This window comes from Rhinoderma darwinii, chromosome 13, assembly GCF_050947455.1.
Source record: "Rhinoderma darwinii isolate aRhiDar2 chromosome 13, aRhiDar2.hap1, whole genome shotgun sequence".
Taxonomy (NCBI): Eukaryota; Metazoa; Chordata; class Amphibia; order Anura; family Rhinodermatidae; genus Rhinoderma; species Rhinoderma darwinii.
Window position 1 is genome coordinate 23,937,395 of NC_134699.1, and position 25,318 is coordinate 23,962,712.

The window sequence follows — 25,318 nt, forward strand, 5'->3', positions numbered from 1 at the left end:
ACAGTAGGAACAGACTAGTTTTATTGTCCCTTTAAACAATTATTTAGGGCCAACTCATTCTGTGGACACTCTGACATACCAGTCCCTTTCAGTAGAGTTGAAATATTTTCAGTCCAGGCCTCGATTCATCATCTGTGTGCGTAAAAATCCCCTTGTACTGAGAATGGATAAAAATCATAACCTATTTTCCTTCATAGCTCTAGAGATAAAGGAAGCGAGCATGACTTTCCTGAGGGCAAGTGATGTGGTTTATCAGCTCTTTAGAGACGTGACGATCAATAATATTACTCTGTAGCTAAATATGGTCTTAGTGTCTGTAATGAGTGTTTTTCAGTACTGATACCATCCGTTTAATTTCCAATTTTCTCAGCACTTTTGACTTCACAGCCATCCTAGATTTAATTACTGTTTCTTGTGGAAATAGACTGATTCAGTTGGAGCACATACTGGTGATTCATGGTAGACAAATAGACCTGTTCTGCTACTATAAACTTTATGTAAAAATTTTAGCGGGATGACTAAAAATACTTCTGAGGGTATGTGCACACACACTAATTACGTCCGTAATTGACGGACGTATTTCGGCCGCAAGTCCCGGACCGAACTCAGTGCAGGGAGCCGGGCTCCTAGCATCATAGTTATGTACGATGCTAGGAGTCCCTGCCTCGCTGCAGGACAACTGTCCCGTACTGTAATCATGTTTTCAGTACGGGACAGTAGTTCCACGGAGAGGCAGGGACTCCTAGCATCGTACATAACTATGATGCTAGGAGCCCGGCTCCCTGCACTGTGTTCGGTCCGGGACTTGCGGCCAAAATACGTCCGTCAATTACGGACGTATTTAGTGTGTGTGCACATACCCTTAGAGAAACACTAGTGTCTCCGCAACAGAAAGTAACTTTTCCAAATTAAAAATTAGCATATACGGCTGGAGATGGACCCATCTCTCTTCACCAGTCAGTTTGGTCACGTCAATTTTGGACTAAGCAATTTAGTTTTAAATCCATTAAAGGTGTTATCCCGTTTGGACAATACCTTTTCTAAATGAGGTTTTGCTGTCAATCATCTGATTGCCATGTGTCTGGCAGCTGAAACCCCCAAAGATCGTCTGTAATCGCTGAGGAAAGTAGGGGGCAGCTGCACATTATCCCTGCAGCAGCCACTGCAGGGAAGATGTGGTATTACATGATGCCCATTCAAATGGTAATATATGGTCATTCCTAGTCTTTTAATGGGAACCACTCATAGCATATATTTGGGGATCCTGAGCAGACGGATAATCCCAAAGTCAAAGGTTACACAAGGACTATTAAATTCTCTTGAGTTGAAATGTACCATGGTACCTGAAAACCTGTATAAAAACCTGATGTGGGATAGAGCAGGCTGTGGTGAAAAGAAAAAAAGTAGCTTAACCTAAAAACAATGTAGCGTCCACATTGTGTAAATTGAAATTATAGAATTTCAGATGTCCCCACTGTTTTATTATATTTCTAAATATCTGTTGGATACAGTGATTTGTATGAAAAATCATGCAGCAGAAATAAATATGCAGTGTAAAGTCCTTTTAAGGGAACACGAAGCCTTAAATAAAAAGCTGCAAAAAGGAAATCCTATAAAAGAGCTGCAAATATCATATACACAAATGGAGATTTGTAGAGAGAATCTAGTGACCATAGGGAGGCATGGACTTGGGGTTTGCAATCCTATTGTAGGATCGAACAGTCAACCACTTCTTAGCCTTGAATAGCTGATAACTGGGAACAACAGACTGTATTCTGTATTCAATTGCATAGCAAATGGAGCGAAGCTAGACTTTACATTGGTTGTCACTTTAGTTTACAGCTACAATTTGAATTCTATACAATTAAGGTTTTGTATTGGTCACATTTTTTTTTTTTTCCCCCAGTATTAAAGAAATCTGTAAATATTTTATTACCGATCAAAATTGTTAGTGTTTGACAACTGCTACATAAAACAGTCCAGAAGCCACTGAAAACTCACAGAATGATATTTACAAGCACAAGGTCGTATTGAGGAACACAAGTTGTGAATTACACATCTGTCAAACCGACTGTACCGTCACATTTTATTCCTCGTGGCGGTGCGCTGTGTCCAGTGCTGAAATATAGCCGCACTCCAGAAGAAATTTTAGAGCATTCAGATTCCATATAAATCTTTTACGGTACTCATTAAACAGAAATTTAGAAATGTAATTTCTAAAACATATGAAACAAAATACCAAGTGACAAGGGGTGATATCCTTTAAGATGGTATGAGCAAATGTATGTACCTTTTTGTACAATGTGTAAGTACATAGCATATGTACCCTGGTCGCCACAGGGAATTCCGGCCCCAAAAAAACGCACCAAATTGTGGTTCAGTTTTTCACCTGGAATGTCCGCTGCGGAAATCCTGCAATGAAAAAAAAAATGGATATACTTGTCATGGTGAAGTGTCCCTCCGACGTCCTGACGTTCTGCAGCCCTGAGATGGCGTTTCATCCCATGTGATTGCTGCAGCCTGTAATTGGCTGCAGCAGTCACATGGGATGAAACGTCATCCCCGGAGGCCAGCCTGGACGAAGAAGCACAGAATTCTGGTCACGTATAAGATTTATTTTCCTGAGTTGGTATTTTTGCGACAGAATCGAGCTGTTCAGCCGCATAAAACGCAACATCTGCTATTTGTTGCAAGTTTTACCTCTCCATTGAATTCAATGGGGAAAGCCTGCAACAAAAAAGCAGCAAAGCGTAAATACAGTTGTCATGCTGCGGCTTAAGAAAATGCACCGCAGGACAATTTCTGAGTTTGCATTTTTTCCACTTATCATTTACGCAGCGTTTGGATAAGATTTAAATAAATCCCATGCGCTCTGCTACTGTATTACTGTATTACTCTTCATCTCAAACACCATACTGCTGACCGGGCCATAGCCCACGCACTGAACCCCGAATGGCAGGAACAGCCTTTTATCACTTCAGCACCGGCCAATGCCCCTATGCTGATTGCATCCTCACGCCGTTGTTAACACAGAAAATATACTAAAAGATGGCGTCTGGGCCGTTTCTCCCGGCGCTGCTTCACAAAGGATAAAGTGAACCACCATTGCCTGATTCACAAAATACATTCGAAAATAAAGTAATCACAAATATACACGTGTATATTATAGCAAGAATCCCTTTACAGCACGTGAACCTGTAGTGAATAATAAGGTAAAAATGTACAATTCTTTATATTTAAAGGAACAGCAGCATCTCCACTAAGAAGGGCTGCTCCACGCTCTTACATACCTACTATATATTCCATCCCAGAATAGTTTGACCACATTAAACTAATCCAACCAAATTAAGCTATACATCATCAGCACTCCCAGTTCTGTATTTGTCTGCAATGTGCAGAACATGCTAATAACGTAATTTCCATGACTTATTTGTAATGGCTGCTATTGCATTTACATTTGCATATGGTGCGCTCAGTTTGTTACCTTGCGTGTAATTGATGCTCTAGTGATTTAGGCCAATGAGCGAAAACGCTTTAGCTCTTGGCATGTGGATGTCCTTAAATAATTTCCATACATTCTATTAAATAGGAGCAGAAATCTGATTGACATTAAGTTTCTTTAAGCCAATTACAAGTTTAAGAGCATTATACTGAGATATTCATTAGCAAAATCATATTTTACAGGCTTATTATGACTGCGTTAAACAATGGTACAGACAGGTCTGTTTTTTTCTTTGCTTGCTTCAAAGTGAACTGTCACATCAATTTTCCTGATGGTTTAAAGGGACCCTACCAAGGTGAAGAGTTCGGAGAATATACCGCCATATAACATCACATGCTACCATACAGCCAATAATATACCATCAAATATAATCTCAAATGTCACCACATAGCCAGTATGCCTCCATATATTCTAACATATTACCATATAGTCAGTATACTGCCATATAACGCCACATATCACCACATAGCCAGTATTCTGCCATATAACTCCACATATCACCATATAGTTCGTATACTGCCACATAACCTCAAATATCACCACATTGCCAGTATGCCTCCATATAACCTCAAATATCAAAACATTGCCAGTATGCCTCCATATAGCCTCATAAATAACCATATAGCCAGTATACTGCCAAATAACCTTCTCTTACCACCACATAGCCAGTATTCCTCCATATAACCTCACATATCACCATATAGCCAGTATGCCTCCATATAACCTCACATATCACCATATAGCGAGTATACTGCCATATAACTTCAAATATCACCACATAGCCAGTATACTGCCATATAACCTCAAATATCACCACATAGCCAGTATACTGCCATATAACCTCAAATATCACCACTTAGCCAGTATGCCTCCATATAACCTCACATATCACCATGTAGCGAGTATACTGCCATATAACTTCAAATATCACCACATAGCCAGTATACTGCCATATAACCTCAAATATCACCACTTAGCCAGTATGCCTCCATATAACCTCACATATCACCACATAGCCAGTATGCCTCCATATAGCCCCACATATCACCTGTTCGAAAACATCCGTCCCTTTAAGATTGCCATGACTACTAGTCTAGCTTCTGGGCAGCTCTGGTTTTAGTTGCAGAGCCTATCTCACTTCTCTGTCTTTTTTTAGATTGAAGGGTGGAGTATTTAAATCTGGTTTGGTTCTGTCTTCTTTGCTTGTGATTCTCCTTGTTTGCATGTGTTTGATCAAGCTTTTGATTATACCCTGTACCTATTTGGACTTTTGGAACTGGACCTCGGCTTGTCTCTGGATTTACCCCATGGCTTACTGATTTGGACATTCTGCTCCCGACTGGTTTTGACCTCGGCAATTCCTAATATCCTCGAGCTTTGTGATTTGGGCTTTCTGTTTTTCCTCTGGCTGTCTTGTTATCTGTTCTGGTATTGCCTAAATTGCACCTCTTATCCAACACTGAATTCTGTTAAAGCAACATGGGTTCTATGCAGCCAAATCCAACCTGCCTTGCGGAGGGCTCTGGTGAAGACCATGGAGTAGCCTTAGAGTCTGCTGATCAGAGTGGTGACGAATTTGAGGTAGCGGATTTACGTGCACGCTTGTTCCAGACAGTTTCCAGCTGCCTTTAGGGAATCGCTCACATAGCAATTCCATCGACTTTCTCTCTGGGAATTGCTCAACTAGTGATTCCATAAACTGACTATATAGCCAGTATATTGCCATATAACCTGAAATGTCACCATATAGCCTTTATACAGCCATATAACCTCACACATCACCATATGGGTTATATGGAGGTATACTGGCTAACATACTACCATATAATCAGCATTACTACATACAACATCATATACCTCCATACATACTCACACAGTATGGTTTAGTAAATGTACCTCAGGAATATATCTGCACAAAGTAATAAACCACAGCATGTACATTATTGCAGCGGATTCTATGCTGAAAAGCCGTGGATTATCTCCATTGAGTTACAAAGGGGCTATTCTGTGTGAAGATCCGCTAGCCAATTAGTGGACGAAATCAAAGTTTTCAACGTGTTTGCCTATGCTATGTGAACATACCCTAAATATGTTTCCATGTTACTTCACCATCACAAGTTAAAAAATTGCAGTGAATATGAACAATTCGTATTTTATACAATGAAAAGGGAATTATTTTTTGTGAGATTACCTCATTTCTAATAACCAGTATACCTTCAGATAATCTCACATCACCGTACATCCTGTATACTACCACGTAGCCTTACATAACACCAAATGTACATACCACGTAAGTAACCCTGTATAACGCCATACAGCCATGTTGGCGATTGGTACTTGTGTGGTCGGTCGTAAACTTAAAGGAGTTTTCCAGCCACTAAAAATCGATGGCCCATCCTCAGGACAGGCTATCAATAGCTGATGGGTCGGGGTCCTACTTTTTGGGTCCCCTGTCAATCAGCTGTTTTGAAGGGGCCGCAGCCCTCGTACGTGTGCCTCTTCCCCGTCATTTCTTTTTCTTTACTGTGAATAATCGACATACATTTAGCGGCAATTCACAGGTATTGCAGCCTTGTGCCATTGAAGTGAATAGAGAAAAGGTTACAATACCTGTGAATCGCTGCTAAATTTGTGTCGATTATTCACACTAAGCAAGAAGAAATGAGGGGGAAGCAGCGCTCATATGAGGGCTGCGGCTCCTTCAATGCTGCTGATCGGCGGAGGGACCGAAAGTTGGACCCCCGACCCATCAGCTATTGATGGCCTATCCAGAGGATGAGCCATCAATTTTTTAGTTCCTGGAAAACCCCTTTAATGCTTGTGGCATTCTGATCGGTGTTATATTATTTTTCACATTATAATCAGGATTGCTCCAGCCTTTAAAATATGAAACGTGAAATTCTGTCTTTTATCTGTATTACATTTAGAATCGTCTCATTTCTCAGTCTAAAGCTGGCCATTCACATGAGATCACGCTCGGCCTTGAAAGGGGGCCGATAGCTATGTCGTGTACGACACAACTCTTACCCCAAAGTCTTCTATCATCGCATGTAAAGCGCCATGTTTGTGTGTAAAAGGCAGACCTGTGGAAGCAGGCGGAACTACAGTATGTAAAAAGACAAACGCACCTCATCTTTGTTCATTTTACTACACCCACACTGCAATATGAAAGGTTGTGTTTTTCCATGAGTGATCTCTTGACAAACACTGTATCAAATATAACATGACATTCTGGGGCCCTGAAGTGTAACAAGGTCTTCAATTCTTTTACACTTGGATACAATTTGAATACAATGTGACAGGTCTTACCTTTTACTGCTTCAGAAAATGTCCATAGTGTCACTTTGCAAAATTGACATTTGTAGTGTAAAATTGGCATTGTCAGAGACGGAAGAAGGAAGCTCACTTGTTGGGGAAAGCAACAGCGACGGTGGGACAGAACATGGGCCCCCTTTACAGTAAGAAGAAATGACTTACTGGGTATTCCTATAGGTACGATAGTAGAGGTTAGGGAAATTACCTAAATGACTGGAATCAAATGAACAATTATTGCACTGACTTTTTGTCACTTTGTTAATACTGAAGATTTTCAGTACTTGTTCGAGAAGGGTAGCAAGCAAAAGATTTGGCACTCCCCATAGGCATTAGATGGTTAAATGTGTCTGGTAACCATAATTTAGTGTTCATGCAATAGATCAGGGCTGCACAACCTGTGGCACGGTCGGCGCATGCAGGCCGCAAAGCCGTTCTGTCCGGCTCCCAGCATCACTCTGTGGCTGGCACTGGTATGGCGCACTGTGTGGCTGTTACTGTTATAGGGGGCATAAACTGTGACTGTTATGCCTACCACAGGCCTCAGGGGGCAATGCATGTCTGGTATTCTCTTTTGAGTCCCCTTTTAATCCTTGTGTCATTTACTGCTGCCTCAGACCCTGCAGTGCGCCAGTTTTACACAGTGAACCTTTGAATGGGTATTCCAACCTAAATAATTATGCCATATCCCCTGATCGACACTCCAGAGAGAATAAGATGAGGTGGAGATGTGGCCACGCATGCATTCTGTTCTCTGCTTTGTAGATCATGGGAGTTGCAAAATGCCCGCAAAAGTGGAACCCCACCTGCCAGACATTTATGGCGTATACTGTCAATATGCCATAACGGTCACAGATGGGGAGACCTCTTTAAGTTTTATTGCGGCCCCTGGAAATGATACAATCTGACAATGAGACCCTCGGACCAGAAAAGTTGTGCACCCCGGCATTCGATGGTTACCCAGAACTTACTGAATCTTCCCTACAGCGGTCAGAAGAAAGTTGATGCATGGCACTGCCAATTTCCATTGACTTCTATTGGGTGTGATTCTCATATTGCAGTCAGCTGCATCTTGGTGCAAAAGCTGCAGAGTTTTTCTAATTAAAGCAAACCTTCAGTCTCAGGACAAAATTCGAAATGTGATGGGGTATATGGAGTAACATTACCTGGTTCCCCTCCAGTTGTGTCCTCTGCCGTGGATCCGCCTTTTTAGGATCCCCTTTGTGTTGTCTCAAAAAGGCCACAACACTTCTCCGTCTGAGTCTAAGACACTCCCTCTGTTCACGAATTGGACAAAACTGTTCACGTGAGCAGCTCCGGCCAATACAAGAACAGTGGGAGTGTATCGGACTCGTAGTGTAAGAAGTGATGAAGTCATTTTGGGACAGAACCGAGTCGATCCTAGAACGACAAATCCACGGCAGAGGGGCACAACTGGAGGGCACCAAGTAATATTACATCATATACATCATCATATTGAAAATGTTGTCCCGGGACCGCAGGGTCACTTTAAGAGGCAAAATATGCTGCAGTTGCCCCAATGTAAGTGGCACTATTTTACCTATTTCAGAGCACATCAGGTGCAGTGTATGCTCTTATACAATTTTGGATAATTTCCTAAAACCGCACAATTTTCGGTAATATTTTGTCTGTAAATTTAACAACTGTTTTTTTTTGTTTTTCTTTTTTGGGATAATTTTCCTCTCTACCCTTTTATACTAATGTACCCTACAGTATTATTTTGCTGCAATTACACTACTTTCCAAAAGGCTGTTTCCTGCTCTCCCTATAATTTTTGGTGATTTGTCATTTTTCTAAAAACGTTAAGCTGGATTTGAACATGGAAATGTATTTCCTTTTCTGAAAGCAGACAAATTACCCTGAGACCTTTTACTGATAACCTGTATTTTTATATTTTTTAAGTTTTTTGAATATTAAATTCCGAATAATAATGATAGATGACGTTAAAAAGTGAGAAAGAAATCGCACACATTTCCGCTACTAAGGGAAAGGTTGTCTGAAATGAAAGGCTTATTTTACAGTTTTGTCTGTTACCAAGTTGGTTTCAAATCTTGGTCTTCAAATGAATACAAGAAATCCTTCAAACTTAAGATTTATTTTTTTCTTTACGACTAAACAATCTGTGTAAAATGATAGAAGCTTGGTGGGGTTTTCAGCCATTTTGGCTGACTACTGATCTCCATTAAGAAATTTTTGTTGTCCTTTCTGCAACTTTTTCTCCCGTCTTCCCCGCTTTGCTTTTTCAGTCAAAATAGGTCCAAAATTCTGTACTGGTTACTTTCGTACTACAGTGAAGCCTCTCTAGAAGACGACCACTTTGAGAAGACCACCTCCCTAATCCAGATCAGATTTCTGGAGACAGATTTTCAGTTCCACCAAATACCCGTGTATAGTCGCCATCTTCTTTGAAAAGACCACCCCCTTAGAAGACAATATTTCAATGCAATTTTGGGTGGTCGTCTCAAAAAGGATTCACTGTATTTTGTTGAAGCGCTCAGAGCTCCATTTCACTGACCATTGCTGTTGACTATAGGTCCCATTACACGGGCCAATAATTGGCCGAACGAGCGTACTTCTGATTATTGGCCGCGTCAAGAGTGGCAGCAATCAGCCGACAAATGAGCAAACGCTCGTCTGCTGATCACATCTTTTAAGAAGTCTGCGAAATCCTCACTGTCAGCAGTACGTCTCCTATTGTAAACAGGGAATGTGCTGCCGACAAGGATGCAAACTGACGGGGATTGACTGATCTTAGTAATGATTGTTCATCCTCATACAGTAAAGCATTGTTGATCCATGCTGGCTCTGGGCAGAAATCTGCCTATATAAATTCAGACAATACTAGGCGGATTAGCTGCGGATTTTCCGCAGCAAATTTAATTGTGGAAACAAATGCATTCTATTACAGTAGCAGCAAAGTGTATGAGATTTCAACAAATCTCATACACACTGTGGAAAAAATATTCCCAAAAAAAGTGTGGAAATTGATCTCAATCTGCAGCATGTAAATTTCTCTTGGGAAAACGCTGCAGAATTTCCGCACAGAAAATCCGGCTGATGTGTCTTCGTGGTCTCTCAAACGCAGGATCCACCTGTAATCTATCACATCTAAGTTCATAACTTAGATGTGATAGATTACAAGGTGGATCCTGCGTGTCAGAGACCGGTAAGGGTATGTTCACACGGCAGTGTCCGTAACGGCCGAAATGACGGGGCTGTTTCCAGGAGAAAACAGCTCCGTCATTTCAGCCGTAACGGCATGTGCAGGCGCTTGAACGCCGCGTCCATTACGGACGTAACTGGAGCTGGTTTTCCATGGAGTCCATGGAAAACGGCTCCATTTACATCTGAAGAAGTGACATGACACTTCTTTTGCACGGCCGTCTATGTACGTCTTTTGACAGCGACGCATTTTCGGACGTAATTCGAGGCGTGAAACGCCCAAATTACATCCGTAATTAAGCCGTATGAACATACCCTAATAGCGAACGATACAGCTGCTCTGTATAGAGAATACAGAGCAGCTCTATCTATAAAGGTTTACATATACTTATGTATTACACCTTATGATAAGTGGCGCAGTTATGTCAGAGAATATGACATATGTAAGATGCCTTGCACCAATTATTCTATCAAGTCCCACAAGCTCAATCACATTTTCCACACGTATGAAAAGTTGTCGGACACGATCATTCTCGGCACACGCTGGTACTATTGTTACAGATATTTGACAATACCCACAAAAGCAAATATATGTAGGGTTGATGTATTTATATGTGGGAAAAATATTTTCCGCTTCCACCTTGCCATCACATTTACTTGTATGTGTTTTGAACCTGGCACATGGTTACAGATGTGTCTCCGTGGACCATGTGTGTGTAATGTTACATCATCTGGTGCCTGTCACAGCTGTGCGCTAGGAGAGGCGCTTGTTAATTAACACTATATACCCCTCTGCGGTCAGCACAAAGGCACATGCTGAGTCTCCGATCTCTTGGGTAACTTTTTTTTCTTTGTCTGCCATCATCTTTAGTGCACTTTTCATACCTACACTGACTGCTTCCCCCATCCTGGTCACATGAGATCTCCCATATCCAGGAGCGCTGCAACCTTTAAGGGGGTGATCATGATTGCTTTCCAGCAATGCTGGTCTTGCAGAATTGAAATGGAAATTTTGCCTTGAAGGATTGATGCTAATTTATTTCCGTGGCTTGTGGTATGTCCTCTAGCATCCTTTAAACCTTGTCTCGACCCCATCTGAAGTTGTTGGGCTTGGGATTCTTTTTCACTCCTGCTATTTCTTTGTTTTTCTGCAATAAATACAAAATAGAGATTAATGCAAGAAGAAAAAAAGAGTGCGTGGAAATCTGCTTTACAATGGACTATCCCTGTATGTCTTTATATATTTTTTCAAAACGTAGGCGCTGCCATATTAGAGTCGCACACAACCTATACGGCATAAGTAAACCATAGGAGGTAAAAGGGCTGCACCCCAAAGTCTCCTATAACTCAGAGAAGAGGACTATTTCTTCTCCCCTGAGACCGAGACCAAAAAATCACAATGGAGAATACACTCTCCCCTCTGATATTCAGTGGTGTAATAATTCTTCTAGACATAGCGGATCTGCGGAGCGGATTCTGGTGAATGGGGTTTTCAAAATGTTCAAATCCGCAGCATGTTAATTATGTTGCAGATTCTTCATGGATTTTCACAGCTAATTTCACCCTTCAAAGTATCGGGTGAATCTGCGGCACAATCCGCATGCAACACATAGTTACATAGTTCGTACGGTTGAAAAAAGACACATGTCCATGAAGTTCAACCAAGGGATGGGAAAAGGGAAGTATCTGTATTTTGCTTCGTTATCGCACCAAATATTTTGTCTAGGAGGGGATAAGATTCAACTCCAATCTCCACTTTTCACCAAAGAGGGTTCCCCTATTATTATACGTTTTTTTTACATGATCAAGCAGCACTGTCCAACAGAAAACAAGATTGCTGTTTATATTGCAGCTAGGAAGTCCGATCCATATAAAGCAGTATGGTCCCTATTGACCTCCGTCTTAGATTGTATATGGGTTGTAACACCTAGAATTGGCTTCACGCCGCTGAGATTGTAACACGATAGCATCTGGGGAAATGGGGTACTGAAGTTCTGTAACAAACAAACTAAAATTTGCTTGAATATATTTCATCTTAAAAGTGTTGTCCAGTTTAGAAAAGCCTTTGTCATATATACTTCTAGGGAATGCTGAGTAAATACAGGGGGTCCTCTGTTCAGGATCCTCATCTCTTGGCCAGAGTGGAGAGCTAGTTACAAAGAGCGTCTCTCTCTGTCTCTGGAGAAGCTGTCCTGTCCTGCATTACACAGACAACTCATTGATCTGATTAAGCACACTGCAATGCTTGCTTTCCCCTGTGGTGGCGCTGCAGGGAAATTGAACACTTACTACCAGGTTTCCCCACAGATTACAACTGATCGCTGGGGACCCAGCAAGGAGACCCTTTGTGATGAACTTATTGTCAAGGGACCCCTTTAACCAGTAAGGATTGACCAAAGTGGAGAACCCCTTTAATGAAGTTGTAAATAAGCATAGATCCTTTTTTTTTACTAGACCAGCTTACAAGCTGTGGAACCTGACCACAGAGGTTTTATTTTTATGTGCAATATAGATCTTGTAATGAGAATTGGAAGCATTAACCAATACATTTCATTCCTGAGGTAAAAAACCCACGGCCAGTAAACCGTACAACTGATGTCACGTCATATAATCACGTGGTTGATCACATGACCACATGATGTCTGATGGACCACCTGGACCCACAGACAGGGACAGCGGGCATCTTTTATACATGAAGTATAATAGTAAGTGCCTCCTGTTTCATTATAATATTCATATTGCCTGTTAAAAAAATAAAAAATACTTTTGGAAAACTATTTAGGGAGAGATAAGAACAACAATGCTCAATTCCCACATAACCGTACGTCCTAGTAGCTGTAGTTAAGATATATTGCATGTCAGTCGTTTTCTGTACTGCGCTATTGATTGTTAGATTTGTTAAATGCCCAGCACAGTAGAGCAATGTGAATTTTTCACCGCCCTTCCTTACACGTTTCTAGAATGTTAGAAATCTCAGAAACAGCTCGACTGATGCCACCCACATGAAATATTTCCTGTAGTCCAGAGTAAAGAACATATTGTACTAAATGACACATCCCTGAGATTCACAAATGGCAGGCACAGAAGAAATAACTCTTTCAGGAAAGCTTGCCGGAACTATTAATGCGCCTTCCAGCAATTACAGGGCTGGTATACAGAATGTTGTTGGAAAACAATCCATAGGGGTTTTCTTATGCAGAGCTAAACAATATATATAATTCCCTCATTGTATCAAATAATAGGAAACTTTTGGCTGCAATTCTCGCTCCTGGTGTGACCAGTTATTACGTAAGGTGACCCTCCAGTCCCCACAAAAAATAAACTAGAGATACTAGAATGATTTTGAACTTACCTAGTGTCCATCCTGTTGGTTCTTCTCTCTCCATTGCCTTGTTCTCGGTCCCCGTTGTCTTCTATCCAACATGGCTGCCGCTGTCTCAGACTTGCACAGGGAGCGTAGTCTGCATGTCGGCAGCCATGTTGGATAATAGACAACGGGGACCGAGAATGAGGCAACGGAGAGAGAAGAGCCAACGGGATAGACGCTAGGTAAATTAAAAAATCATTCTCTTATCGCTAGTTTTTTTTAATTTTTTTTATGGGGACTGGAGGGTCACTCTAACTTTGTTACTTTTAATAGATCCAGTAATAATTTAAAAATTCTGTTCTGTGTTTTACTCAAGTTCTCTTAAATTTTACATTTAGGCTAGGGCCACATGGCGAATTTGGAAGTGACTCGTGGGTTGCGAAATCCAAACCTACTGGATTTCTTTCATTTGACTTTACTTACTTGCGGTGCACACAGCGGCAAACAGCGATCTTTGGCCGTGCGAACTGTGTCACGGCCAATGTCGCTGTGTAGCCCTAGCCTTATTTCTGTGACAGCCATGTGCCCTAATAGAGCGTATGGACTGTCTTTATGACACAACCACTTTAAATGGTTATGGCAAGCTCCCTGTAGATTATATCACAAACGCTCCCAAAGTTCCAGACTGTTTGAGCCTTGTCCCGCTGACTACTTCTAGCAAGGAAATGTCATGTGACCCATCTCATCTCTGAAATAGTCACCCGTAGGAAAACCATGTGGTAAGCTGCTTTCCGGCTCCTTATTGGTCCTTTCAGTGGCCATTTAATTGGTGCTATTGTGCCCTCTTATTCAGTGATATGAGGGCATCCTTAAAGTGAAAATCCACCCTTTGAGAAACATTATTTTGTAATCTAAATAGGTCCGAAATTTTGTGCCAAATAATTTTTTGATAATGCATCTTTAGTGGTCGGAGCTGATACACACCTCAAAAATTTCCTGCATAGCCATAGAGATGATAAAATTCTGCCTTCAGTCCGCCACTGGGAAGAGCTTACTCCATACTGCTTTATTACGGAGTTCAATGTATAACCAGTATTCGATAAGCTCCCCCTAGTGGTGGCGGTAGCCAGAAAAACTGTTATCAAAATCAGCACAGAATATTGGACCTAAATCCCCGTGGTAAAAAAAGTAGACGATTACTTTTTATATTGCAGAGGTCTGTTCCATTTCCTTTTTCTAGTCCCGTCTTTTGTTAATAAAGCCCAACCATTAAACATATATTTTGAGTTTCAGTATTCCATCGTGTTTGAGATCTTTACCTGCTTTCAGTAATTGGAAACATGATTTACATTCCAAGGCTGTTACCTGGACCTAGTCCTGCTCACACAACTGCAGCAGAAATCTCACTCCTGTCCTGGACTAGGCTGATAGCTCTTTTATGGACTGATACATTGTATAAAACGGCAGCTGTGTCACACTTTGTCCAGTCAGTTTTCAACTTCTAAATGTAAACAATGGAAGTTTCCATTCACTGACCGCAATCTGAGATTACAAGATTTGTAAGGAATTAAAACGCAAAGTATTTTTTGAATCTGCATAGTTTTTTCATTGAAACAACAATTCAACAAAACAACCCCTTTCATTTGTGTCACTACTTGGTCATATTATTAAATCTGCCCCATTGTTCTGCTTCATCCGTTCCTCTCAGAGATGTAACTCTCCAGGGCCCCAGTGCAAAATCTGGAGCGGGACCCCCTAACTATCGTGTCATTTGTAGTATCTGTCTCCCCACACGGGGCAGAGGGACCTTTTGGACACCCTCAGGCCCCATGTCTTGATTCTGACTGCTACCACTGCGCCCCCTATAGTCACACCCCTGGTTCTACTGAAGTATTTAGAACTAGAGACTTTTTAGATTTTCGTTCATGGATTTGATCAGGTTTCATCCTCTCTTGCTGAATTTATTTGTGCGACTTTGTCAATAATGGCCAAACTACCTGCAGATTTGATGGTTTATCAGGTATATCTGCTGCGGCATCTCTAGGCCTCACACCCAGTAGTTGTATTTTTTATTTTTTTTTGTCTTGCGTCTACCCAGTAGCTTATACAGCTCTTCTGTTCACTTACAATATCAAAAGCCGTCCATAGTGACCCATATTTTATTGTGCTGAGGCGGAGATAATCTGTCCCTCCACTGGAAGGAATGATCCCTGTTCGCCAATTCTGCCTACGTATGTGCTATATAATGTACAGGGAATACTAATCGACCAATTATTATCCAGTTAACGCTTATCACCCCTAATGCCACCAATGTGCCACGCTTTTAAGATGCAATGCCGATAAAAAAAAAAAGTATCGGCAGATACTTCCGAAAACTGTGGGAAATGCAGACAAAAATGTATGTCCATGGCGAGCTGTAGGTTTGACCAACGTGACGCACGTTGCGATGTCAGATCCTAATGACATACGTTCCTATAGCAGCCCATAGCCGATGCTTTGCGTTATCCTGGCTGGTCATGTTCCTGTTGGGTTCTTCTCCCATGCTTGTTTTACCCTGCTATGAACTGTGCAGAATTTCCATTGTGTTCAAACCAGCCTGACATGATAGCACATAATGGGTCACGGTGTATATTATATACTACACACCGCTCTACTCTCTTGATATATGCACTTGCTGTATTACAGTCCGTATACTCAGGATGCCTTGAACACACTAGCATGCAGCCTCCATAGGGATGGGGGAGGTAGGGATGGGTACAGTGCAGTGTAGACGAGGTACTCTCTGCATCTGTGATTCCTCCATTCTCCCGAGGCAATGTGCGCGCGCCTGATGAATAGCAGCAGAGTGGATTCCGGCTCTGCTACTGCTGCTCTGTATTATTTCACACGCTGTAGCTGGGAGCTTTTCCTTCCCATTCATTCCTGTTTTGGTTTTTGCAGAGTATTATTATTATTACTACAATATTTCTCCTATGCATAAGCTTTCATCTATTTTTCACGCTCTGCTTACGGTCATGGTCCATCCGGGGTCTGACCGAATCCTGAAGATTTACGGAGCTGCAGCAATAAACTGTGTCGGAGGTTCGTCTACATGATTATTCCATCAGTTTTTTTGGATGGTATATCAAGGATCCGTGGATGTCTGTCTGCACCGTCTTGCCTTTTCGTGCATGCTGCCTCTTTTTTCCTGGTTTACGCCAGGTGATCAGACGCCGGGAAGGTCCTTCCAGGCTACAGATTGAATTGCATGCCTAGCAGGAGACCGGACGTTTTGGAGAAACACTATTCATATGGTCGCCAGGAGTTGACAGCACTTAATAATTAGAATTAGTCCAGCTCGAGATTGTTCATCGCTGCCCAGGAGGAAATGTGCTAGAGGAAATCGAGGAGTCTGCCAGAGATAATAGCAGGATGATCTATTCCGATCACTGTCCATTCCATCCAGTGTCGCCAACCTTTTGCCACAGGTAAGAGTCGCAGGTCACGTGTGGTATTCCCGGCTGGTGATCGATTGGTTTGCAGCGAGTGATTCTGACTTTATGCATTATGTAGTACCTCCCTGCGTTCTGAGCTTTGACTCTGTGGACTTGAATGCAGATGTGATTTCTCAAAGAATTGCCGCGTTATATCTCTGTGTTTTGCATTAGGACATTTTGCCAAGGGCGGTGTTTTATAATTAGGAAATTTCATTGCCAGAAAACCACCAGCTGGGAAAATTGGCATGTATTTACATGGTGGCATTACTGCTGAAAATTGTTTATAGGAAAGGGTGTCCTCATTAAAGGACAGAAATATTACATGAAGAAAAAGTGGGGACATGAGTAGTACCTATTACTGCAGGTTCTTACTGTTGGTGCTCTTAAAGGGCCCTCACCCTAGAAGAAAAGCCTAGAAAACAGCAACAAGTATCACTCACACCTATGTTTATCAATATCTCTTGGGGTTCTCAAAACTGGGAAAATGCGGGAGAAAGTAGTGATCACGGGGACAGGTATTTTTCGAACCTTCTGGTTAGTACTATAATGGAGTAACACTACATCCCTCTTCTCCCTAGCCTGAAATGGCTGCTTACAGGGAGCAATAGAATATATTCAACTAACCTGCTAGTGTAAAGATGAAAGACTTGGTATCCCCTTAAATCTTTTCAGCACCAGAGGCTTAGTTATATGGGGTGCAGAGGTAGTAGTCTCTTGCCGGCCCTGTTCCCTAAAGTAGCCCAAAGGCACCTCTGCTACATAAGAAGACCTCAGTATTTTAAATGGCACATGGTAGGTGGGGGGGGTGGGGGCTTGGTTACCTATTTTGCATTGGGGTCCTGGAGCTTCAAGTTATGGATCTGTTAAACACAGTAGGTCACTTGTAGGGTCACACTATAGGCATCCATGACCGTCCCTGTATTTATGGGGACAGTCCCTGTATTTGGATCTTTTTGTTTTATCAGTCAATAACTGAACTTTAAAATGCTTTTCGATGTTTGATTTGTGACTTTTCGCACTGGATTATATCTTAAGATTTCTTACGACATTTAGAAGTGCACATATTTGCAGCACATACATTTCCGGGTTGTGATGCGTTTTGTTGGACAGTCCGCCTGGAATTGTGCAGATATATTGAATCATTTTGGTTTTCATGATTCTTAGATATTCAATCACAGATGATGTCATCGGTATCCGTCTTTGTCATTATGGTGCTTGTTAGCAAATGTTCACATGTTCAGGACATGATATGCAGCATAGATTATTAATGCAGAAATATTTTTAATAATTAGGGCTCAAGCCTAAGTCTGGGTTTAATGTAAATATCTGACCCATTTCACATAGATGTTTAAAGGGATTGTACAGGATTAGAAAAATATGATGGCTTTTTCCTAAAACAGCACCACATCTGTCCATGGGTTGTATCAAGTAATGCAGCTCAGCTCTATTGAAGGGAAAGTCGCTGAGCTACAATACCAGACACACCCCATGGACAGGGGTGGCGCTGTTTTTGGAAGAAAGCAGCCTTGTTTTTCTAACCCTGGACAACCCCTTTTAAAGGTTTGTCTGCATAGGGTAACCCCTGTCCATAGGGCATAGGGACATCATGAAGGGGGGTGCAAGTCGTTGCAAAGAATCGGTGCAGCCATTTGACTGGGGGCTGGGTAATACTACATTTCCAGGGGCTGGTAGCTACCATCCGCTAAATGCCAGGGGTTTCAGCATTCGGACCTCATGCATTTGCCTAATATCCAGGTTGGCTTGCTGGGCGACAGTCTTGGCGACCCTTTGATACACATTGATATTTTGCTAATATGGGTACAGAAATACAATTCCCGCTTATATCCAGCAATGAGGTTTCCCTTTCGATTTACTATTTACATGCTCAGTCAACAATAGTGCTTTGAAAAATTTCTAGAAATCAATGGATGTAATCATTATTACGGTTTACGTTGGGTTATTGGTTCAGTCTTGGGTTGGGATTGCTGCACAAATTGTTAAATGTTAGATCCAACCTAATAAAAGAAGCATTGCCAAGGAATGAGTCTAAAGGAAGCGCAAGAGGATTGAAATATTATTAATGCCTTTTGCTGAAATTACACTTATGTGCCTGAAGACAAAGCAATGTTGATGCCCCGTTTTCTGGTCGTCTTGGTCATCTTTGACACAGATCTCTTCTTGTGTACAAGTAATGTTCATCAGAGCACAGACCTGCATGCAAGCGTTACCAATCACAGGTTACTGATGTGTTCTGCTGCACGCCCTCTGCTGGCTGCTCACGATAGTGCAACCTTCTCCGCAGTGACATTGGCATAATATTAATATAAGTGCCACTTTCATATTCAACTCAATGCATTTTTAATAAGCCAGATCTTTTATATGTTCCGTCAACAGATGTTCACTGACATATTCTTCACAATATACTCTGTCGTCTTGTCTTAATATTTTCATCTCTCTCCTTTAAGCATTTGCCGTATTTGTTCTCTGCCTGACATTTTGCTATTTTATGTTCTACCATTTTGTTTAGCTTTGTGCTCAGTCTTTTCTTTTAGCCTTCATTTATTCAGCTTGTTTTTATGGTCGTATGTTGTGGGTGGGTTATCTATCATAAGAAAGCCTTGGTGTCTTGATCATAACTCACAGCCAAAGTTCTATATAATTCTAACATGAGTGTGGAATAAAGTAGAATAAACTACACTATTCTATACAGCGAGATCCTGCAAAAAAAAAAAGTCTATGGGTCAGATATACCAATGTATGGCAGACATCACAGACACAGACAGTTAAATGTTTACGTCATGAGCTTCTCAATGGTTTTTCATGACTTATACGAACTGATGCCATAATAGACTATGGGTGACAGATGCCTGTGACGGATGCCTAACAGTGGCAGTTGTTACCCTTAGGCTACCATGGCATCCGTTTAACGTATTAGTCGTTAAAAGGTTAGCTTTTACCAGCGTTTACATAAGACGTGAACAGAAATGTGATGTGCTTGGGGCCTACTGTGCATGGGGGCCCCAGTTTCCCTACCACATAAGAGAAAAGCATTGTGGGTTTTTCCATATCAAACATCTATGGCATATCCACAGGCAATGCCTTAATCTGGAGAACTGGGGTCCCCTAACCACCATTTGGCAAGCCAAGGTGGCCAACGGAGAAGATCACGTAGAGGTAGCTGGGCACAAGTGCTTGGCTGTTTCCAGAATTCATAGACTTTAATGGATAGAGCCATGCACATGCACTGCCACCTCTCCACTAAGTTTCCTCCTATAAACATTGCCACCAGCTGCCGAACCAGTTGTGGACCCACTTTGCTATGCAACCGGTTTAACTTTGGGCCACCTCTAAGAGCATTGTCTAAGAAGCCTCCCCTGTATTCACCCTTTAACCCTGATATGAGGATCCGGACTTTTCTGCAGGGAGACTACCAGGTTGCTACTTCCTGAAGGGATCCCTGTATGAATAGGAGCTGGCTCAATGGAACAGACCATGTTGAAATGCACTGAATGATAAGGCAATAGGACAGACCAGGTCCGACACAGGCAGGGACGTAACTAAGAAACACTGGGCTCCATAGCAAACTTTTAAATGGTTCCCCTCCCCTGGGTGCCACACACAGCCTGCCCTTGTAGATAAGTGCCCCCCCCCCCGTAAATAGTGCTATACAGCCCCCCTGTAGACCGTGCTATACAGCCCCCCCTGTAGACCGTGCTATACAGCCCCCCCTGTAGACCGTGCTATACAGCCCCCCCTGTAGACTGTGCTATACAGCCCCCCCTGTAGACGGTGCTATACAGCCCCCCCTGTAGACGGTGCTATACAGCCCCCCCTGTAGACCGTGCTATACAGCCCCCCCTGTAGACCATGCTGTACAGCCCCCCCTGTAGACCGTGCTATACAGCCCCCCTGTAGACCGTGCTATACAGCCCCCTGTAGACCGTGCTATACAGCCCCCCCTGTAGACCGTGCTATACAGCCCCCCCTGTAGACCGTGCTATACAGCCCCCCTGTAGACCGTGCTATACAGCCCCCCCTGTAGACCGTGCTATACAGCCCCCCCTGTAGACCGTGCTATACAGCCCCCCCTGTAGACCGTGCTATACAGCCCCCCCTGTAGACCGTGCTATACAGCGCCCCCTGTAGACCGTGCTATACAGCGCCCCCTGTAGACCGTGCTATACAGCGCCCCCTGTAGACCGTGCTATACAGCGCCCCCTGTAGACCGTGCTATACAGCCCCCCCTGTAGACCGTGCTATACAGCCCCCCCTGTAGACCGTGCTATACAGCCCCCCCTGTAGACCGTGCTATACAGCCCCCCCTGTAGACCGTGCTATACAGCCCCCCCTGTAGACCGTGCTATACAGCCCCCCCTGTAGACCGTGCTATACAGCCCCCCCTGTAGACCGTGCTATACAGCCCCCCCTGTAGACCGTGCTATACAGCCCCCCCTGTAGACCGTGCTATACAGCCCCCCCTGTAGACCGTGCTATACAGCTCCCCCTGTAGACCGTGCTATACAGCCCCCCCTGTAGACCGTGCTATACAGCCCCCCCTGTAGACCGTGCTATACAGCCCCCCCTGTAGACCGTGCTATACAGCCCCCCCTGTAGACCGTGCTATACAGCCCCCCTGTAGACCGTGCTATACAGCCCCCCCTGTAGACCGTGCTATACAGCCCCCCCTGTAGACCGTGCTGTACAGCCCCCCCTGTAGACCGTGCTGTACAGCCCCCCCTGTAGACCGTGCTGTACAGCCCCCCCTGTAGACCGTGCTGTACAGCCCCCCCTGTAGACCGTGCTATACAGCGCCCCCTGTAGACCGTGCTATACAGCGCCCCCTGTAGACCGTGCTATACTTTCAAGTATCACAAAGCGGGACAATCAATGCGGCGCGCAGTGGCAATTGTTTTTCTTTTAAGCCACTCTAATCCCACCCAATCCCTGCCCATAAACACCCAGTTCAGCCCACACAGCATCATGCTCCCATAGTGCCCCCGCACAATATAATGCCCACATAGCGGCCCCATACAGTATAATGCCCACACAGTTGCCCTCATGCAGTACAATGCCAAAACAAATTCTCCCATACAGCATAATGCCCCATAGCTGCCCCTACAGTGTAATGCTCCCCATAGCTGCCCCACACAGTATAATAATCTTCATAGCTTCCCCCACACAGTATAATAATCTTCATAGCTTCCCCGACACAGTATAATGCCATCCATAGCTGTCCCCACAGCATAATGCCCCCATACAGTATAATGCCCCATAGCTGTCCCCACAGTATAATGCGGCCCATACAGTATAATGCCCCTCATATAGTAAAATGCTCCCATAGCTGCCATTATATCAGTCCCCTTTCCCTACCCAGTATAGTGCCTAATAGAAAAATAATAACATAATTACGTGCCTATCTCCGTTCCCACGACGGATGGAGGATCCTTCTCCTCCTGTCTGTGCTGTAAGTGACTCGGAGCAGACAGGCGCAATGACATCACTACATCGCGCCTGCCTGTGCTGAGCCGCTGACGGCAGAGTGAATGCTGGAGCAAGAAGCTGTCAGCTCCTTGCTCCAGCATTCAGGAAGCGGGACCAGCACGGTCAGCGCTGTGTGGCCACGGGGGGGCCCGTTCGCAGTTGCGACCCCTAGAGCTACACCACTGTGTACAGTAGACTATGGCAGAGCAGGGAGATACCTCCCTGCTCTGTCATAGTGTTCAATAGCATCTGCGACCAACGGACGCAGACACTATTGAATGTGGCGTGGGGGGGACGGATGTTCCGGCTGGCGTGACGGGCCCTCACATGCCGTAGCCGGGCAAGCTGATTCCATGCTGGAACGTATTCGGGCAGAGGTTAAAAACAGGTACTTAGATGAGCGGAACACAAAAAAGGAGCCTTTGCAGGAACAAACAAACATTGTACCAAAGTTGCTCTGGCGTCAGGTGACCAGTGAGGCTGCTTTAAGTACATACTGGGCATCTGGAATTGGTTGGGGATGATTTTACCGGCCGACACTCGGGCTCGGGAACGACCCGGTCGTGTGAATCCCGCCTTAATCGCCATTTGAAACAAATTGTGTCATCCATATCCATACACAACATATATTTGCTTTACTACACATGAGTGTATACAGCTAAAGTTGGATAGGGGTTATATTTCCAGTTTGCGCTCTTCTAACAGACAACATAAAGCATTTAAAGCTTAGCACCATCAGTATTCTGATCCCGGCTGTCAAATCCAGTCATCCTTAATATCCGAGCGTTACTAGAGTGATAAGTGGAGAGGACGGTGTCTAGTTCCCTCTGAAACACTCGAACAGCATCACTGCACATTGTCATTTCAGAAGACTTGGCTGGTGCATTAAAAACATTTATTTTGGAAAATTTGAGTTTGGCATTTATATAAAAAAAAATGGTTCTAGGAAATGTTCTTAAAGCTGCAAATTGGGCTTTGTATAGTTTGGGAAAAGAAGCAGCACACAAGGGTCTAGCTGGGCGCAATGGCGATTTGCTCAATCATGTACGTGTTCTGATGCAGACATGATGGTGCATGATGATGTAGTTTACGTAGTCCTGTTCCCTCTCTGACTTGACTAGTGACCACGGACTCCTCAGCGTTGCGCCATCATGATAGATACTCGCCGCTATGTCTCCCTACACGTGATGCACGTTAAGTGCTCTCAGGTCATATATGCGCCCCTCAATCATTCATTCACTGCCTCATGAAGAAGCTGGTCAGCAAAACGAGCGTCGAGGACTTTAGTGCTTTGCTCCCTTAAATACTTGACATCATGTCTAAGGGTCTGTATTCACGTTACGCGTTGTGTGGCTGGTTTTATTAGTCTCCCCCTTGCCTGTTTTAATCATTATTCTCCTAAGATGGTGCTGTTCTTACATTTTTGGTTTGATACCATCACACTTGCTATAATTGCGTTGTATATGCGGTTATACTATATGTCATATCCGTCCAGTATTTTGTTACAATAAATAGATTTCTGTGGCCTACCCTTGTCATATGCACGAAGCCTTATATTAGTATTTCATGTTTTTTGGAGGCATCACGTTCTTTGCAGTGTTTAGGGTTGTGTCATTCTATGCCCTCTGTGCTCTCTCTCCTTCTGTCCTTTTTATATTGAATACTTGTCAATAATTTTTTATGTATAATAAACTTTGTTAATGACTTTTTCAAAAAGAAGTTTTATACTTGTCTCTTTTTTGCTTTTTTTGCTGGAAAATTAAAAAAGTTATGACCCACATAATGCAGTAATAAAAAACCTAAAGGTATTGCTGCATCCTCAAGGCCCAAAATAACTTTGTCCTGAAGGGGTTAAGGACCCCGCAATGCAAGGCAGCAATGCTAACCAATATGCACTGTGATATTGTAACTACTTACTATCAATAGCAGGAGATGTCACTTCTTCTGGTCATATTTGTGACATCATCAGGCCAAGCACAGGAGGTCATTGTAACCTCACTGCATGATGTCACAATGACTGTGACTCTATAAAAACTGGGGTTTAGGGTGAGGCAACTGTTCAGTCCAGAATATGAAGATGAACAGACACAAGATACTTCATGAGGATCTGACAGAGAATGATGGAATCTTCCGGTGTTTGTGAAGTCACTGCTCGGAATCCGGGACACTGGAAACCAGGAATTTCATGCACTAGGCCAGGGGTCTCAAACTCGGCCGGGTAAGTGGGCCGCATATAGAAAAAATGGGAAGTTGACGGGCCGCATTACTTTCAAATTTGATACAATACAAAATTATTGTTAATGAATTAGTTATTTGAACGACTATAACACTATATTACTAGAATAATAATACTACATTACTATAATAATAGCGCTAGGTTTAAAATTTGAGATATTTCTCCACGTGCTTATTTCAACAATCCAGCTTTCCAGTTTAAGTGTCGCTAAATGCAGTCCGGCGGCTCAGTTAGCACACGTCAAGATTGGGCAGCCCCTTTTTAGATAGTGCCGCAGTGCCCCCTGTGGATGCTGCCGCAGTGCCCTCTGTGGATGCTGCCGCAGTGCCCTCTGTGGATGCTGCCGCAGTGCCCTCTGTGGATGCTGCCGCAGTGCCCTCTGTGGATGCTGCCGCAGTGCCCTCTGTGGATGCTGCCGCAGTGCCCTCTGTGGATGCTGCCGCAGTGCCCTCTGTGGATGCTGCCGCAGTGCCCTCTGTGGATAATGCAACACACCCCTAGATAAGGCCACAGTGCGCTCTGTAGATAAGGCCACAGTGCCCTCTGTAGATAAGGCCACAGTGCCCTCTGTAGATAAGGCCACAGTGCCCTCTGTAGATAAGGCCACAGTGCCTTCTGTAGATAAGGCCACAGTGCCTTCTGTAGATAAGGCCACAGTGCCCTCTGTAGATAATGCAACACACCCCTAGATAATGCCAGTGTCCTCTTCAGATACTGTCACACACCCACTTGGAGATAACGCCACAGTGCCCTCTGTAGAGGCTGCCACAGTGCCCTCTGTAGAGGCTGCCACAGTGCCCTCTGTAGAGGCTGCCAATGTG

General features: G+C 43.4%; 1 protein-coding gene and 1 long non-coding RNA gene across 8 annotated transcripts in view; one reads left to right on the top strand and one right to left on the bottom strand.

Annotated features, from left to right (window-relative positions):
* SRCIN1 (SRC kinase signaling inhibitor 1) overlaps positions 1 to 25,318 on the top strand; it is a 330,976-nt gene that overhangs the window by 169,402 nt on the left and 136,256 nt on the right. The gene's annotated exons all lie outside the window — the stretch shown is intronic.
* LOC142666518 (uncharacterized) lies at positions 10,826 to 24,318 on the bottom strand. Its single transcript, XR_012851699.1, has 2 exons — positions 24,179 to 24,318; positions 10,826 to 11,145 (listed from the first exon to the last, which is right to left on the bottom strand). It is a non-coding gene; the product is annotated as an uncharacterized LOC142666518 (long non-coding RNA).